The sequence below is a fragment of the Mobula birostris genome, chromosome 13, assembly GCF_030028105.1.
Source record: "Mobula birostris isolate sMobBir1 chromosome 13, sMobBir1.hap1, whole genome shotgun sequence".
NCBI lineage: Eukaryota > Metazoa > Chordata > Chondrichthyes > Myliobatiformes > Myliobatidae > Mobula > Mobula birostris.
Genome location: NC_092382.1, coordinates 8,619,683 through 8,624,752, shown reverse-complemented (window position 1 = coordinate 8,624,752; position 5,070 = coordinate 8,619,683). Strand labels below are relative to the sequence as shown.

At 45.1% G+C, this 5,070-nt stretch overlaps 1 non-coding gene across 1 annotated transcript; it reads right to left on the bottom strand.

Annotated features, from left to right (window-relative positions):
- Positions 1-783: 783 nt before the first annotated feature.
- On the bottom strand, positions 784-867 carry trnap-cgg (transfer RNA proline (anticodon CGG)). Its single transcript is given in 2 exon segments — positions 784-819; positions 832-867. It is a non-coding gene; the product is annotated as a tRNA-Pro (tRNA).
- Positions 868-5,070: the final 4,203 nt, after the last annotated feature.

Genomic DNA, 5,070 nt, shown 5'->3' with positions numbered 1-5,070 from the left:
AGTTAACAGATTTCCCCACATATGTCCGAGATATTAAACCTGATTCTGATTCTGATTCTGAAGTGAGTCACATCGGTAAGACAGATGTTGGTGAAGATCAGAACTGGGTCTCTCAATCTGGATCAGCAGAAAATGAATTCAGTGTTAAAATTCCAGCTCTGGAAATCCCAAGCATTTGGCATAAGAATGTGACCAGAGTGAGCAGTTTCTTTTGTCAGCTAATTCCTGCCCGCAGAGATTCAAATCCCTATGAAATGTATATGCCGATATTGCATGCAAGTTAGAGGCACTTGTTTCCTGGTCAGAAGAAGGGAAGAGATTAAGCAATATAAGTTCACTTGCCAGTTTCTTGTATTTCCACGTGAATATCTACAGCGCTCGTCAACATGCAGATCCATCGTTTTTCAAAGACTGTGCCCTTTCCATTTTACACGTATTTCTACAGTAGAGTGTAACAGCAACACAGTCTCCCAACCCCTACACTGACCTCCTAAGGCCAGTGCGCCGAACACCTTTCCCACAGTCTCTCTGCATATGAGACGGTTTTCAGCAAACTATGCCTTTCTACGACTCTCTCTCCCTGTTGATTTGCACTCCACAGTGCTCTCCCATTCATAGAATGAATACTCAGCCGGTTTGACATTCCAAAATGTGAAACTTCAAATTTACCTGCCTTGAAAACTATTTCCAATTCCTTCTTCGGTGTTTCTGTTTGATATCGCCAATTATCTCGTGCGTCAATGAAAAAATAGTGAAGCAAATCGCCGATATTATCCGATTACGGGGCTCGTCCGGGATTTGAACCCGGGACCTCTCGCATATACTTTCTCACCCGAAGCGAGAATCATACCACTAGACCAACGAGCCAATGGTCGCAGATTGCGTCACAACTGAACTCCGAAGACAGTTAAAGTTAATTGGTGGAAAACCCCATTGTCCTTTCCGTTGTTGAGAGCAGAGCCTGATGTCGAAATAAATTGGGCACGTATTCCTTTGAGATTACAAGAGTATTTGTTACTTGACTCAGTCAAAATAAGAACATAACGGGCCCTTATATAGTGCACCTCAGAATGTGTTTGCAAACGGAAAGAACCCAAACAAGGGACATTTGTTTAAAACTCAATTCGGAGCATATCTTTTCTTGCAAAGGGCGATGCTTCTCAGCAATTCCCCGCCCCGGCGGCTGGTGGACGCTGAATAATTAGAATGATTTCAGGCGGGTGTACAGAAATATTTGTTTCATGAACAGCGGAGACAGACGCTTGATAAATGGCACTCAATAAGAACTTCATTCGGGACGAATTTTCATATGTCGACTGTACTCTCTTCGAGAGATGCTGCCTGGCCTGCTGAGTTCCTCCAGCGTGTTGTGTGTGTCTTTCGCAAGTTCGTCTCACATTCTGCTGATTATCCTTTCACTGACAAGCATTGATCCGTCACGTGACTTTCCAACTCATGTCACGTCACCTTCCGAATTTTCTATCTGTATTTATCATTTTTCGGTGCATCTAAGTCAAAACTCACAACAGGATTCCCATTCAAACTGTACAATGTATCATCCACATTCTCCCACTTCACGTCGAGTATGTTTGCCATCACCACATTGCTGTTTGGGTAAAAACTGGTATGGAGATAGAATGAGAGAGAGGATGATTCATATACTGCTGACAGTCGAGGGGAAAAGGAGAAGATCGTGAAAGACGACAGGATGGGGATATTTGCTCAATGACAGAAAGTTTCCCTCAGTAAACCTGGGTGTAAGATGAAGAAAACAAAAAAAAAACGAAAGGGAGGAAGAACGCCGAGCTGTCAGGGATGAGATTGGAAACGACCTCTCCAGTGGAAACTGCAACCTAAACGCAAAGTCTTAGACCACTAACCTATCCTGGTCAAGGTGGGTGAACTTGTGGTTAATTTCATTACTGCAGCCAATCAAAGCATTAAAGTGCTTTCAAGTTTCCGGGGATGGGGTCGGAGAAAAAAAAACTCTTTCCAGCTTGCTGCTACTATTTAGGAGGTGTTGTTTGTTTTGTCAGAAAAGCTGAGAATAGAATTAAATGGACTTGGTGCGAGCAGATAGGATTAGTCTAGTTTAGGTTTGCGGGCAGAGAAGACAAGATGTTTTGCAAGTTCCTGTCGAGGCTGTTGTCTGCTGTTTTAGTCTACGTGACTACTGCCGACGGTATTGACGGTGCTAACTAATTTTACACAAATAGTTCCGCATGTGGTGTAAACATCGGATTCATTATCGTTGTTTGAAATACGCTCAACAACGTGATACCTCTCACAGTTTCACAGTGGGACTGGGCAAGATACTCGACAACACAATGTCCTCACACCTCAGAACGAACTCTGACATCTACAATCCTATTAGGCTGTCATGACCCATCACTCTTCCTTGAAAATTAGCCATGCTTCCGGATTCTGCTGAGGATACTTTGCGTCTCAATCAGGATCGACCCTGCGCACGTTGCTGATGAAAGGAAAACGTGTTTTCAAACCCTTTCCCAATATTTACGTTCATCTGCAGTGTTTCCTTTACTGCGGCCTGGCCTGTGAATGTGAAGCACACTGCGCCTTCCAATCAGCAGCTGGGGGAGCTCGAACTAGTTGTTCATGAGCGCGTTTTCCTAACTACATCGCAGACAAGATATATGAATGTAAATGCTGCATGTAGCCAAGAACTTCAGGGTAGCCATTGTAACAGGACTCGGCAGTGAAGTCTTCTGAAAACCTCGCATCAAGATCTGAAGTCAGACGCTTTATCCATTAGTCCACACGTTCAGATTATTTGGAAATTGCCGAGAGCACTTAGCTGTCGGGTTATCGTGTTTGCCCAATCCATGACAAGTTACTATTTGGGAATCAGGTGGTGAATTTCTATAATATCCGTTTACTTGAAGTCAAGCAGCATGATAAGGTAACAACTGGACTGTGTAAATTTAAAATAATTTTATATTACTCCACTAGACAGTATACCCACAGGTTCTCTGAGTTGCTGTGCATGGAATAGAGCATCTGTTCAACACGACCACAGCGCCCAAGGGTCCGATGATAACTATTTACATTTTCCTGCTGTTGGCCCATATCCCTCTAACTTTTTCATATCCATGTTCACAAATTTGGCTCAACATGGGCGTGCAATATCAATAGACATAGAACATAAAGCAAACGCGTGGAACATAAATGGAGAATGTGTGTGTTCTAAAGAAATACAGAACACTGAATAACGACGAGGTGGTGGTGAACTTAATGCGATGGACTGGGAATCCATTCTGCTGTGCAAACGCGCATCCGAATCCCATCCGTGCCATTTATTTTGTGGGACCATTTCTTGAGCTTTCACATAAACCTCTCAAATTTATCATTCAAGTTCAGCTTCAAATTTACTATCATTCAACCATGAACATGTAGACATCTAAACGAATCAAGTTTTTATCTGGAACCAGGCTGCGAAAAACAAAATCTATACACATACAACACAAACAATATTGTTACCACAATAATATTACCAGAGAGTAAACAAATATTGTGAGGATGCACAAGTTGGCAAATGCGCATATACAGTAGAACATATAGTTAAACATATGTGAATAATGCCACAGACGTTGCCATGAATAATGTTTAATGGATGCCAACCAGCTATTCTACGAAGGGCTGCGTCGATCTCACGGATCTCAACGATTACTTTGTTGTTTCGAGCGGTGTCCCTCTCCCTCCGCGAACGCATTCGACTGTCGCAGGGTGAGGAAACGAGAAGGCGCTGCTTGAAAGGAGGTTGGGAGGCAGAGACACCTTCCCCATATTCCCTTCCATTTTGCCCTCCCCACTCTCCCTTCTCTCTCCCGCCATTCTCCTACCTCCTCCCATTGCGCTCACCTCCCTCCCTCGTCTCTCCCTTCCCTCGCCACACACTGTCTTTTTTTCTTCATGCGTCTCACTCCCATTCCCTGTCCCATCCTGTACTCAGCCCTAGTGAATACAGACATATCGGAACACCGCTGTTTCCCAGGCAGGTTTCCTGGACCGATGTCCATACTGGGAATATTGGGAATATTACCTGGGAAGTGAGGACAGGTTCGGCTTCCATCCGCTGGTGGCTGGCACGGAGAGATTGATTGGAGAGGGAGGGGAGAGATGAAAGAGAAAGAGGATACTGAGAGTTCTGGAGGGGTGATGCAAGAGAGGTGGGGAGAGAATCAGATGGAAAGAGTCATTAGTAATAGAGGCCACTTTCTTCAGGCACAGATCCTTGAAGATATCTTTAATGTTGGAGAAGGTTGTACCAGTAATGGAGATGTCTGAATCTGCAGACCTACTCAGCGTCTCTCGATCAGACGAGAAGGTAATGCAACTAGTCCGAATGCTCAGCGCCGGTCTGCTATCGAAAGTTACTGTTGTAATGAGCTCGCCAGACCTGTGTGGGGCGCCGGAGAGCCTTGTGCGCCGAGGTTTCGAGAGCACACTAATTGGTAAATTGTGGTGTAACTATATCTAATCGTTAATAGTTTAACCCTGTTAATTTTGTTTTTATAGGCTCTCGGATTCGGGGTCACCTGTACTGTTTCAGCGGACGTTCCTTAGCGCTCCGCGCGTGGTGTTAGATTGGGGAAGGTTTCATCTCCCGGTGTCGCTCGGTTGAGCCACCGATAAGCGCTGGTTTCCGTCTCTGCATAGGAGTCTGTCGTTCCTCCGCACTTAGGTCCAGTCATTGCCAGCGTGCTCCGTGACAGAAGGACCCCTCGATGTAATCGGCTCAGTGGGGGGTGGGCAGTGGCTTGGACAACAGTCGGCTGGAGGCGAGGACACCAGCTATTCCCAAGTCTGCGTTCCGAGTTTCCCAGTCTATCCCCAAGGCTCTTTTCCAAGGTTTTCAAGATCAAAAAGATTCGCTAGGTCTCCCATGGCCCTCCATGTTTCCGAGGAATAATCAATATTTCAGGGGCTTATATCTGCAGATCCTGGAAACCCGATCAACACACACAAAATGCTGAGGGGACTCAGCAGGCCAAATAACTTTTACAGGAAAAAAGAAAAGTAGAGACGTTGTTTCGGGCCGCAACCCTTCGG